We start from the raw sequence: 13,439 nt of genomic DNA on the forward strand, positions 1-13,439 counted from the left end.
CTTGCATACATCATCCACGCGGCATCTTTTGCATCATCATCATCTCATGAAAACTACTCACACAACATCAAAGTGAAATTCTTTAAAAGATAATATTTAGAGATTTATAAGAGTTTGAAGAATTTAAGAAATTGTGGTTATAAATTCCCAAAGATTTTGGAAGACATTAAGACACGTAAATCTATAAGTAAACTATTTTCCTTAAAGGAAGGAGGAAGAAGAGTTACCAATAGTGGAAGCGACAACCAATAGTATAGAAGATAACTTGTTTTTTTTGATAAAGTTTTCATAGTGAAATGGTTCCATGAGGTCGGGGAATCTCACCAATAAGTCATAGTCTCTTATTCTTTTTTTCTTTCTTAATTTTTCTTATTAATAATTTATTTTTTCTTATGCACTTTACAAGGTATTGACGGTAATCTAAAAAATGCACTCACAAGAACCCATAAGAGAACTTTATGTGTTGAAGAAGGTTTTAAAAGAGTGTAAGGAATGATCTTCATGATTGAAGACTTAACTTGTGGGATAAGATAAGATTTCAACGATGTTCAAATTGGTCAAGATAGAAAGATCCAATGTTTTGTCTATATTTGTTATGAGAGCAAAGAAAAATCAAATTTGAGTAAGAGCATTCTAGTATCCGAGCATAATATTCTTGGTTCAAACTTGGACACCCAAGCTTGAGTAATACCACCGTCTCTAACACTAAAAAGGAAAACTCATGAAGGAATGGTTGACTTCCTTATATGATGACAAACACCTATGTAACTTTGGTAGGGGTTGTTAGATTTTATACAATGTCATTACGTGCAAGATTGAATAGATGTTAATATTGCCGTTGTCTATGTATATTTCAAACTCTATAAATAAGAATTCATTTAAAAATAAAAAATAAAATAAATATAAATTTTAAAATTTTACTTAATAATACATTAAAACATATATTACCTTGATTATTAAAATTCAATCATAGGTCCCACCAACATAACGAAGAGCCATCAACTCAAATATGATTAAAGAAAGTTCAAAGGATCAAGACTAAGGAAAATATTTAGTACGAAAGTTTGTATAACATGCATCTTATCATATATTGTCATATTTTATCCATGCATTCTTATTATATTTTCTATTTTAAATATTTTAATTTTAATTATTTCACAATATGTAACGGGTGAGCCGGTGAGGATTTGTCTTTTGTACCTGAAGCCTTTGTTACTCTCTCTCTCTCTCTGTGCTGGCCTTGGCAGTGTTTTTTTGGTCCAAAAAAGACCATTAAATCAAATAAAGTGTAGAGAATGTCAGTTCAAGCTTCTATCGTCGACTCGGTCTCTCTTATAGTCACTGCCGTCCAACCCCCTATAAAACCCACTTTCCCACCCCTCATTAAAATCCCCTCTTAAGATCTCTCTCTCTCTTCTATAAACCCAAAACCCATATCTCTGTGTTTCCGCTCTCGACAACCATGTGTAGGCAAACCTCCTGTAAATGCTATCCTGACCAATCTTGTCTACCATCAAATAAAGACCCAGAACCCAACCTATCCACCCCTTTGATCCCCAAAACCCAAACACTTCCTCAACCTCAACCTCAACATCATCAACAACAACAACGAAACCAACGAATCCAAAAACCCAACAAAACCCATCTCTTATTAGCCATCACAGAAGCCAAATCCATATCTAACATAGCACTTCCAATGATACTAACAGGTCTCTTACTCTACTCTCGTTCCATGGTCTCAATGCTATTTCTTGGTCGGCTTGGTGAACTCTCCTTAGCCGGCGGCGCACTTGCTGTCGGCTTCGCTAACATCACTGGCTACTCCATCCTATCTGGCCTTGCCATGGGTATGGAACCTATTTGTGGTCAAGCTTTTGGCGCCAAAAAATACAGCTTTCTTGGTCTCTATCTACAAAGAACCATACTTTTGCTTCTCTGTTCTTCATTCCCCATTGCTCTGTTATGGGTCAATATTAAAAAAATTCTAATTTTTTGCGGTCAAGATGAAGATATCTCTACAGAAGCACAATCATACATTCTATATTCTCTTCCTGATCTCTTTGCACAATCTCTGCTCCACCCATTACGTATCTATCTTCGAACACAATCGATTACTCTGCCTCTAACTTACTCTGCAGCTCTTGCATTAATTCTACACATACCCATTAATTATTTCCTTGTTTCATTTCTTAATCTTGGAATCAAAGGTGTTGCTTTAAGTGGGGTTTGGAGTAATTTCAATCTAGTTGGTTTTTTAATCATCTATTCTTACATCTCTGGAATTTATAAGAAAACTTGGGGAGGTATTTCTACAGAGTGCTTAAAAGGTTGGAAATCTCTCCTTAATTTAGCAATCCCAAGTTGTATTTCAGTCTGTCTCGAATGGTGGTGGTACGAAATCATGATTTTGCTTTGTGGATTATTGTTGAATCCTAGAGCAACTGTTGCTTCAATGGGAATTTTGATCCAGACCACAGCTTTAATCTACATTTTTCCATCTTCTCTAAGCTTTGGAGTCTCAACAAGAGTGAGTAACGAATTGGGTGCAAACCAGCCAAAAAAAGCTAGTCTTGCAGCTGTTGTTGGTCTTTGTTGTAGCTTTGTTTTGGGTTTCGGAGCTTTAATCTTTGCTGTAATGGTGAGGAAAGTTTGGGCTACTATGTTCACCAAAGACAATGAGATTATCACACTAACATCTCTTGTTTTGCCCATAATTGGATTTTGTGAGCTTGGAAATTGCCCACAAACAACAGGTTGTGGGGTTCTAAGAGGGACTGCAAGGCCAAGAATTGGAGCAAATATAAATTTGGGTTCTTTTTATCTGATTGGGATGCCAGTAGCAGTGTTCTTGACTTTCATGGTTGGGTTTGATTTTAAAGGTTTGTGGATTGGTTTGTTAGCTGCACAGGGTTCATGTTTGGTGTTGATGTTGTTTGTTTTGGGTCGAACAGATTGGGTTCGTGAAGCTCAGAGAGCTAAAGAGCTGACAGGAACAACTGTTGTTCTTGATGACAGCGAAGAAGAGGAGAGATTAAAAGATGAGATTAAGAGTTCATTAGTTCATATTAAACTTGATCAACCACCTGTTTAACCCATTTTTTTCTGATTTAATTACTCTCTCAATTTATATAAATCATTTTTTATTCTGTAAAGGAAAGTCGTAGTTGTTCATTTTTGTTCTCATCTTGGGAAGCAGAGAGAGAGAGAGAGAGAGAGAGAGAGAGATTTTGAGGTTCGTTATAGAGATTTGGAAAATGCTGGAATGACACAGGGCATTTACTGCGATTCTCACAATTCTGACGTGGGATGTGCACATAACCATAGATGTGTTTCCTCGCGATACCAAAAAAAACCATCTACGGTTATACTTGCATCTCCACGTTAGATTTGTGAGAATCACAGTATAGTCACCCCAGCACGGCTAGATTTTGTTTATTTACTTACATGTTTTGTTAATTAGGTAAATTATTAGTGACTCCATAATTCAAAAAATATTTAGATTAGCCTCCCATGATTGACATTAACAAACTGAAGCAAAATTGATAAAACTACCCCCAATTCCTAATAATGGGGTTTAATCTATTTAGATTTATGATTTATTTTTATTCTATTTAAAGTTATATCTTATGTCATTAATTTTAGATTTTTTTCTAAAATATATTTCAATTTTATATGAGGGAATGTTCGGCACCCTACCATTTATCCCACGTTTTGCTTTACGTGTTTTATCCTACATGGGTTAGAAGTTTTGGAATGGACTGATTTTTGGTGAGGATGATCTGTGATGATGATGAGAGTAAGGTGCCGAACATTTTCCTTTTATATGATGCACTCGTTCTGTCATGACTTATGTCATTGGTCTTCATTTTATATGCATAAATCATTTTAATAATTAAATTAAAAATAAAAATGATTACTAATCCCTAACCTTATATTGGTGAAATTAACAAAATAAAAAATCTATGTATTTTATTTCATCTTTTTTATTATTTCCCTAAGTGACCAAATTTTAGCTAAGTTGGGCTCAAAACCTGTTGAAAATGCTTTAATGCTGACTACTAATCTCTTGTTTGCCTATCAAAATTTAAAAAAAGGTCAAGCATTTCTGAACTTTTTTTTTTCGTCCAAAATTGTGTTATTTGGAACCTTTGATATTTACTCAAACATTGGTTTGGTATATTTTCATTACCTTTCTTTCCTTGAAAAAGCAAGATGACCTGTTTTTCTAAACTACTATTACGAGTTTCTCAAAACTGTGGGTTACTCACAACTGATTCCACAAAAGCAAGATCGCCTGTTTTACTTAATTAAAACTAAGAGCTTCTCAAAACGGTGGATTATTCACTAGTATTTCACAAAACATCTTACTTTTATATTTTTCATAAATTTCTAATTTCCTAATTAACAAGGGAGATAATTGTAAATATCAATTATATATACACCGTGGTTACATCATATATAATAATAAGATCCGAATGACTCCCCAACATTCTAGGATACATGGTGTAGATAAATAAATTAAAAAAACCCTTTGTTTATTTAAATAAATTGGCATTAGTCTCTCAAATCTAAAATGTCCTGATCAACGATGGAAATTATCAAGGCGTCAAAATTTTCATTTTCATCGTCAAAACCCGATCATGTCTTTGAGTGTCACATGGACGAACGAGCCATATAGATATGTGGTCCTAGAGAAAATCTTGACTCACAGACTTTTTCATCATAATGTTTACAAACTCTCCGTGGTGTGACACGTGCACTTTATAAGGGACATGGGCTAATGTTTGTGATGTGAGCAAAATGTTTTTTGGTGGTAGTTTGATCCATGCAACTCAATCTCATATACATGTAATATGAAGAAGAAAAAAGAAAGAAGGATTTGAAAGTGATATTTATATATATATATATATATATATATATATATTTTGACTCCAATTAAGAAGAAAAAGAGAAGAATGTTCATTGAGTCGACTAGTTGGACTCTCTGACTACTAGATAGTCTCGTTTTGCAACGGCCGGCAGCGTAAGCGAATCGGTCTTTGACTCGTTGTCTTTTTAAAAATACCTGATTTTGGCGTGTAGGGAGGGAACATGGAAATGAGATGCACGCACTTGTGTGATTAGAGAGATGGAACTTGTAACTAACACACACACACACACACCCCAACTTGCAAAGACAGATAAGTCTTACTTGCAACTTGCAATTCCCAAGCTGTTTTGTTGATTACGTCAAATTTTAGGTTGATTCCACCAGGCTGGACCACTTTCTCCTTTGTCACCCATTAAGCAACATTACTTGTCAATTAGTGTCTAATATTTTAATTTATTTTGATAAGATCGTACTATTGATCCACATGTAGGTATTAGAAATTGGGTTTGGGGTGATTTTCTTTTAATTAATTGACGAGGTCCCCGTTCCAGTCTCCCGTAGGCCGCCCACACGAAAGGATTAAGGGTCAAAGTCCCATGCATTGAGATTCCACGAACAAGTCATTCATGGAATCTACCCGAGTGGGGAATTTAATTTTCAAGTGATTTGCGTCTAGATGGCTGAATCAAGGGATTAAGAATGGTGATTGCGTATGTAACAAGCAAAATTCAACTTTTGATGTGAGGAATAATGCATTTTAAAGGGAGTTGACAAGGAAAGAACTTCTTGACCAACAACCCACACATGCCTTAGAATGCGTTATTGTAACTCCAACTACATGCCGGAACTTCAAGTAGGTGATGTATGACAATCATGAACTAACAAGAGAAAGCAATTTCCACATGTCAGGGAATGATATGGGTGGAGAGCATTTATCATTGTAAAAAAGGTTAAATTCGAAAGTAGCAGGATAAAACCTTTTCTCTAGTTAGTACTCTATTATTTTGTTAAAATTTATATTGACTTGATCATTGAAGTATGATTGTATGATCAATAGAAAAATGAAAATATTGAAATAACTGATGGATTCGACTTAAATATTGGGACAACCAACCAGAAGATAGGAAACCCATACTAATTATGCATGAGAATTACATGATTATTTATCTAACACTAAGCCTAGATGATCTTATCCTAATTAAAATCATTTTTTAGTTAAGGTTCTCGTGGTGGGATTAGGGTTCCATTTAATCCATTTCAGTGAGATTTGGGTTAGTTATTATTTATTTGTGTCCTACAATGTGAAAAAAAAACTTATATTTGACGGTTCAAGATCATCGAATTTCATAAAATTTAATAGATCAAGATGTCAAAAATTTTATTGTCATTTTTTTTTTCGATGGACTGAAACTATTAAATTAATGGAGGATGAAAGAAATTTGATAGCTCTAAGCCGTCGAATTGGGGATCACCAAAAATTTCAATGGTCATAGATCGTCAAAATTCACACTTTCTAAAATTTGTGGGCTTTGGTTTGTCGAATTTTCTTGTCAAAATTTTCAGTTTTCCCATATTATCTTTTATCTCAACAATTAGATTAAACTTTAATACAATGGTCAAGATAAGTTCTTTTTGCGGAAGTCCTATAAAAAATTATGTTATAGGTAGATTAGAATTTTCTTCTTCTAGGGTTTGATAGAGATAGGTAGAAGGGTGTACAAGGATTTTAGAGTTTGGATTTGGAATTAAAACTTGAGTTGTTTGTTGTATTGTTCTCCTTCGATTTCTAAGTAAAGAAGATTGGATTTATTCATGGACGTAGACATCATTGTCGAATCACATAAATCTTGGTATTTTATTTTCTTTGTTTACTTTCTTCTCTACTATATCGAAAATGCATCTCTATATTTACAATATCAATTTCCTCCTTTTCATGTATAAAAATCGCCACAAACTGATTTTTGGAAATTGTCATAGTTGCATCGAAGGATCATCTCCAACCGCAACTCGAGAATAACTCTCAACTTCTTACTCAAATACAAAATTTACACTTATCTCGATACCATCAACATGAGTATTTTTTTCTTGTTGTCCAATTTATCTCTGCACTTATGCTTCAATACTCTTCTCATCATCTTATTGGATGTATTAAACACTTATTTTAATTTAGTCTTGTGAGATACATAATTAAAATATACTTAAAGCCTAAGCAGTGGAGTGGAGAAGGAGATAGACAACGTCAATCCTCAGTCGCCCTTCCATGGACTTGAAGGAACGAAAAAAAAAAGAAGGGCCAGGGAGATCTCATTTGATCAATCAATGATGGGACCCACTTGTGGAATTCTGCTGTAACCAACGAATCAGGATGGATTGACCTTATTTTTATATGGTAAGTTGAAAACTACGCTATCAGAAAGGTTTGAAAAAAAAAAAAAAAATAGAACAAAGGGCATTAATCTCTTAGAAAAGGGACAGCCTCCCTCCCAAGAACATAGTCCAAATTCATGAATCCCAGTGACAACCTAAAATGCCACGTGGCACACCTTTTTTGGGGAGCAATATGAACAGTGGGTACACTACTTCTTAGTGATCCATCCATCAAAAGTAAGGTTGATTGGTTACATATTTGTGAGCTTTAATTTTAAAAATGATTTTTAACCAATCAAACTGATTTTTTGATGTTTTGGTCAATTATATAACCTTTCAAATGGACAAAGGACATTGTGACCTTTTGATCCACTTGAAGGTTACCACTGGAAGATAGTGAAATAATGAGGTTTGGAGATTGAGGGAATTAAATCTCTTTATTTTTTCGAATCATATATTGGGAAGTTGTAGAGGGGGTCAGGGTCAGTAGAATAATCCCAAATATATAATGAACCACACAATTATTATTATTTTTAATATTATTCTACATTATTTTGTGTTGTATTTTCTAATAATAAACATTGGAGCAAGAGAAGAGTAGACCGAGGTTCATAATTTTTTTTATGAGGACTAAAATTTTATTTGGACTTACTAGCCTTAATTGTGTGTACTTACAAATAAATATGTTGAGTTCGAGCTCTCGATGGAAAGTCTCTTCATAATAAAGATTATATGAAGCCATGCATGCATGCCATATAAGCCTTTGAAACTACCTAGGAATATTTGAGTCACTCTAATTGAAAAGAGTTGTGCTATACTGCCTTCGTTGGACACTTCGCTAAATATTGCACTGACGTGATAGTGCACAGATAATCATAGATTTCTTTCCTCGAGATGCACGTTATAAAAATCAACGATTCTCTATGTATTACTACATCAGCGCAGTGTTGAACATATTGTCCAACATTTTCCAATTGAAAATGATCTGAGTATTCTCATCTTCAACATGTAGACAAACAAAAACTATTTTTTTTCCTTAAAAATTAGAATAATGATTTTTTGACTCTCCAAAGAACCATAGATTCTTTCCTCGGGATACACAACTGTACATATTTATGGGGATGTGCTGTTGTGTATCCCGAGGGAAAGATCTATGGTTCTAGCTCATGCCAAGTCTGGGGGCGTCAGAAAATCACGACTCTAAAAATTAATTATCTTCAATCCTTGATTTCTCTATTTAATACTTCTACCTTCAAATCTTAATGGAAGGGAGGATGCTCGGTAAGGTAGACAAATATTAAATTTTGGATGTAAAAGTCTCAATATTTTAAAGATTAATGTCAAAATGCTTATTTAAGTAAGGTTGAGATTAGAAAAGATTATACATAGAGGTTGAAATAGGGGTGCAACTTGGTCCAGTTCTAATCAAGAACCGACCAAAACAATAACTTTGGGGTGGTTTAGAACAAGTTGCGGTTTAGTTCCGAGTTATAAAAATGGAGAACCGATCAATTTGATTCGATTTTCGGATCAAGTTTGTATAGAATCGAGTCAAATCTATGCAATATATATATATATATATATAATATATATATATATATATATATATATATATATATATATATTATGAATTATTTTAGGCGTTATGACATAGATTAGAATTTTTTGTGGATAAACTAATGATTTTTGTGGATAAATTAGTGATTATTGTATGAAATTTTATGTTTTTCATATGTTTATTTTTTTATTAAAAAATATTACTTCCAATTTATAGAATATTGACAATCTGTTGAATCAAACTGAACTAAACCGACTTTACTTCGGTTTGGGTTGATTTGGTTCCAATGGAATTTGATTCGGTTCTGATTCTTATTTATTGAAATCGACCTATGTCGGTTCGATTCCAATTTGACCTCAAACTGAATCAAGTTGCACCCCTAGATTGAATACCTACTTTTGAAAGGAAATTAAGATTTTATCTCTAGATATTAAAGATGAGATCATTTAAGTCATTTAATATTAGTATAATAAGAAAAAATTGAGATTTTGACTTATGTGGTGCGCACGCGTGTGGCTTTGCATAGTGGGCTGCATAATGCCAATTTATGCAAACCTTTGCATCAATCTTGAGCACCACCTTACAAAGATGGTGGCGTGATGCATGGGCTGGTGAGGCACGCACTGTGCCGCATGGGTTATTTACGAGTAAAATCAACATCAACCCACTCACTGACCAACTATTCCCTCAACAATAATCCCCACTATATATAACACATATAAAATATTATTATTGAAAGGTTTATGTTCAAATTTATTTTTAGATCTCATCTTTCAACCATTGTCGTTATTATCACTATTCTTAGTGTCAAGCGAACTAACAAGTCACAATGAGACTAAAACTGCGTGTCTCATGGGGTTGGATCTTGAAAAATATTCGCTTGATAACTCAAATAGTACCAAAAGTCTTTCATTTAAAAATATAAATTGGTAGATTGACACAAACAATGCCATGTGGTGCCAACTTGGGGACATTGATTTATGAATATTTGACTTACATCTTTATTCATATATGAGAGTTTCTTCTTTTTTTTAAAAAAAAAAAAATTTATTTTTTGAATTTGACTCATCTCTTAGCGCTTATTCATCCTCCATGAAATCGATTGGGACATAAGACACGTTTTTAGAGAAGCCAATTCATCCCAAATTTTCTATATTAAAAAAGTTCAATAATCCCAATGATAAATATCTGTGGTTGTCGTAAAGTACTCAAATTCAACGGTTATAAATAGTCAATCATAATTTGAGAATGTAACAGATAGCATTATACAGGGGAAATTAATGGTTGATGTGAACTGCCCATTGTGTTGACTTGTGTAGGATCCAATTTGACTCATTCCATATTCTTAAAATATCTTCTGGATTTATGAAGACTAGTCCAAATGATCAACTGGGTTTTGTGTATCTGATATAATATAATTAATTCTTTTATTGATTAAAATTTCTGTTATCTATGCAGAATATAGATTTTGTGATTGAGCCAACCTACCTAACGATAATAATTTTTTTTTTTTTAAATTTTAATGCAAATATTTAAACTTAAATATATTTAAAGTATCCGAGATTAGAAGCCTCAGACAAGTCAACTCTCTATTGGTCGCTGGCAAGACGAGATACCTGATTTTAAAATCATGATTGAAATTGCTTGATTATTATGTATTTCAGAAAATGTGGACAGGTGGGGACAACATTTCTAAGAACTTAGTGAGTCACATCAAAACTCGGTTGAGTTGACTTGGTTTGCTTAATTTTCCCATCAGAGTAAAATATAGGCCGAGTTATAAATAGTATATCTAATATATTATGTTTATTTGGTAACCATAAACAAAACAAGTCATGTTTTGATTCCTCTAATAACTAAATTCATTTATTCCTCGTTAGCATCATACCATGTAATAGTACAACTAATAAGACAAATCCATAAACATAAGCGTGAATGGAGATGGGACAAGCTATGCTAGGCTTGTTTCTCTTCTATAAATTAAAGTTACACATTTCTATAATATAATCCAGATTTCAAGCATCACTTTAATAGACCTGCACTATCATATTTGTAAGTTATTGGTGTACATCCTTTAGTTCGATTTCTCAACATATTAATATGTTGCTTTTTAATTATCTAATATACCATTCATAAAACTTGTTTTGTTTTATTTTATTTTATTGTCTTCTTATAAAATATTTCCTCGTAATTGATTATTATAGGACAGTTATATAGAACTTTAAAAACACACATTAGGGTTGGTAATGATCCGAAATATACCCAACGTCTGAATTGGTCTGATCTGAAGAAAAAAAAAAACTTATGAAAAATCGGATTTTTAGATCGGATTCAGATGTACTCCAATCCACTCCGAAAAAAATTCAATCCAAACATATTTTAATAATAATTTTTATTATTCTTAATTTCATATAAATACATATAGATAAAATATTTTAGTCATTTTTTTTTTCTATATTTTTAGTTGAAGAGTATATTTTTTTAAAATTTTCGAACATGTGTACGGATCGGATCGGTATTGGAGTGGTACTGGCTCTGGTACCAAACCGATCATTTGCCAATCCTAACACACATCCACTTCAAACATCATTCCATGTAATTGAGATAATGAAAATGATCATTTCAAGGTATAGTTTTACTAGCCATCCTTTTCAAAGAGTTCTTTGCTAAATTTGCATTCTACATTTAATTTAAAGTCCTTTGAATCCAAATAATTAGCTCTGCATTGTTGTTGTTTTGAATTTACTCCCTCTATAGTTTGATCTAGGGGTGCAACTTGGTTCGGGTTAAGAGTAAAATCAGAATCGAATCGACCAAGGTTGGTTCCATTATATAAGAACCAGAACCAGAACCGAACCGAATTATTCTAGAATCAACCAACCCAAACCGACCTTAATTCGGTTTAGTTTGGTTCGATTCCATGAGATTTACGGTTTGGTCGTAAATCGCAATCATAAAGAGAGGGAGGAACCTTCGTAAGCTCGCAGGTCGTAACCGAAGGTCACAGTTGTAGGTCGCAACCTCAAGTTGCAGATCAGGATGCAATCACAAGTCGCAGCCACAGAGAGAGAGAGAGAGAGAGAGGAGCATGGGAGGAGTTGGCAGCAGGTCGTAGACGAGAAAGATAGGAGCAGTGGCAGGAGTTTGCACTTTGCAGTAGGTTGTAGAGACGAGAGAGAGACGAGTCGGTGGCAACAGGTCGCAGAGAGAGAGAGAGAGAGAGAGAGAAGAGAGACGAGAGACGAGCCGATGGCAGACGAGAGTGACAGACGAGAGAAGGATTAGGTTTTATAAAAAAAAAATTAAAAATCAAATATATATTTAATATTTTATTTTAAATTAATTAATTCGATTTTCGATTTGGTTCGATTTTTTATATTATCTGAACCGAGAACCAAACCGAATTCATTGGTTCTTTATTTTTTAAATCTGAAACTAAATCGAATTCAGTAAAAACCGAACCAAACCAATCCAAATCTCACGGATTGGTTTGGTTATTGGTTTGAACCGAATTAAGTTGCACCCCTAGTTTGATCAACTGAAATTATGTTGTTTATAAGTATAATTACTATTCACTTTAGGAATTGACGAATAATTTACATTGATAACGAACTTGACACAACTCTCTTTTATCCAGACTTGGATACGGTAACAAAAAGAAAATCCCTTATAAAAATTTAGTTAGTATTTTATCTCTAACTTCTTAAATTAGCCTAATCGAACTACCATTAATCAAAATTACAAGAGCGCACGTGAATGAAAAATGAAAATGACAATAATTACATCCTATGGATTCATTGTAACAATATTACATACAATTTATTTCTCACACGCAAAAGAAATGGTCAATGGAACATGCTACAAAATATTAGTAGGTTCAATGAACCCAATAAGTTTGTAATTTTTCATCGACCTAGTATAGTCAATTGATAATATAATATTTTATTTATTTATTTACGAAACTAGGATATAGTTGAATTGGTTTAATGAATTTAAAGTGAGGGCAAAGGAGAGAGAAAAGGTAAATACAAGAGAGACGGGACAAAATAGATAGATTTTAGAAAATCTTAAATGAGAAGGATTGAAAAAACCATGGGTATCTTTCTCTATAATAGTTGACATCTCAGTCAATTAGGATTTTTCAAAAAGTCTATGAGTCCGAGAAGTTAGCAATTAGGATACCCTGAGAAATTTTTTATCCCTTAATCCCGAATCGAAAATGTCAAATCTTTAGTTATATCGATGTAGAATTTTTGAGATTGTCAAAACTAAATCGATAGTAGGGATTCAAATGTTTAAATTACAATTATACTTATTCTTATAATAAGTAAACAAGGACGTTACTGGGCAACATATGAATAAATCATAACCAGACATTCACGTGTGTAGAGAAGGAGCTTCACAGTATATAAAGGATCACATGTTGTAATTCTCGACAAGAATAATATAAGTTTTTATTTTTTTGGCTTATCGTGGGTGTCCCTACACTTTAGGTTAGACTAATCCCTCAACCACACACACCTTCCCTTGGACAGCCCTACTAGCAACTAGTTGAGTCAAAGGTCACCGGACCCTAAAGGGTGGCCCCAAGGAATTTATAGTTTCGTGGGATTTCAAGTGCTTGACCTATCCTTCTTGAGGAGA

At 33.4% G+C, this 13,439-nt stretch overlaps 1 pseudogene; it reads left to right on the forward strand.

Moving 5' to 3' along the window:
- The first annotated feature begins 1,274 nt into the window (after window positions 1–1,274).
- LOC147389645 (protein DETOXIFICATION 49 pseudogene) lies at window positions 1,275–3,217 on the forward strand (annotated as a pseudogene).
- The last annotated feature ends 10,222 nt before the right edge of the window (window positions 3,218–13,439 follow it).

This window comes from Akebia trifoliata, chromosome 12, assembly GCF_017979445.1.
Source record: "Akebia trifoliata isolate Shusen 1 chromosome 12, ASM1797944v1, whole genome shotgun sequence".
In the NCBI taxonomy this organism is placed as follows: Eukaryota; Viridiplantae; Streptophyta; class Magnoliopsida; order Ranunculales; family Lardizabalaceae; genus Akebia; species Akebia trifoliata.